We start from the raw sequence: 703 nt of genomic DNA on the forward strand, positions 1-703 counted from the left end.
AAGCAAATTTAAACCACCCGTTGCCACGCAGTAGCATCTAATTGAATTCAAATACTGCCGCGCGCGCTTATATCAGCGTACATTGTAACAGTATTTTAACAGTTTTGGCTATTTTATCTGAGGAGCGCCGCACATGTTGTGTGTTACAAAACTACATAGCAATAAAATGCCAAGCCATGCAGCAAGAAAATGTCATCAAACTTGTTTGATGTCACCATGCGTAGCTACGACGGGGCCGAAACATTCAAGCTTGTTGGCGCTTACCTTCTCAACAACATCCAGGAAAAGTTTGGCAACGCATGTAATTTTGGCTTGTATAGAGATGACAGCCTCGGAGTAACGAAAGCATCACCCAGGCAAACTGAAATGATCAAGAAAGAATTATGCAACATCTTCGGCAGGTTTGGACTTAAAATTACAATCGAGGCCAACAAACAAATAGTCAACTTCCTCGACGTCACGCTCAACCTCACAAACGGTAAATACATGCGTTATACGAAACCAGGAAAAATCCCACTCTACGTTCACAAGAAATCTAACCATCCACCACGCATAATCAAAAATATCCCAAAGTCCATCAACAGACGGCTGTCTGAAATTTCATTTGATGTACATTCATTTAACGAAGCAGCACCTCTTTACCAGAACGCCCTTGATGAGACCGGGTACAACCACCGCCTTACGTTTTCACCACCTACCACGC

Source organism: Pavona decussata, unplaced genomic scaffold (assembly GCF_977016875.1).
Source record: "Pavona decussata unplaced genomic scaffold, jaPavDecu1.1 SCAFFOLD_156, whole genome shotgun sequence".
Classification (NCBI taxonomy): Eukaryota; Metazoa; Cnidaria; class Anthozoa; order Scleractinia; family Agariciidae; genus Pavona; species Pavona decussata.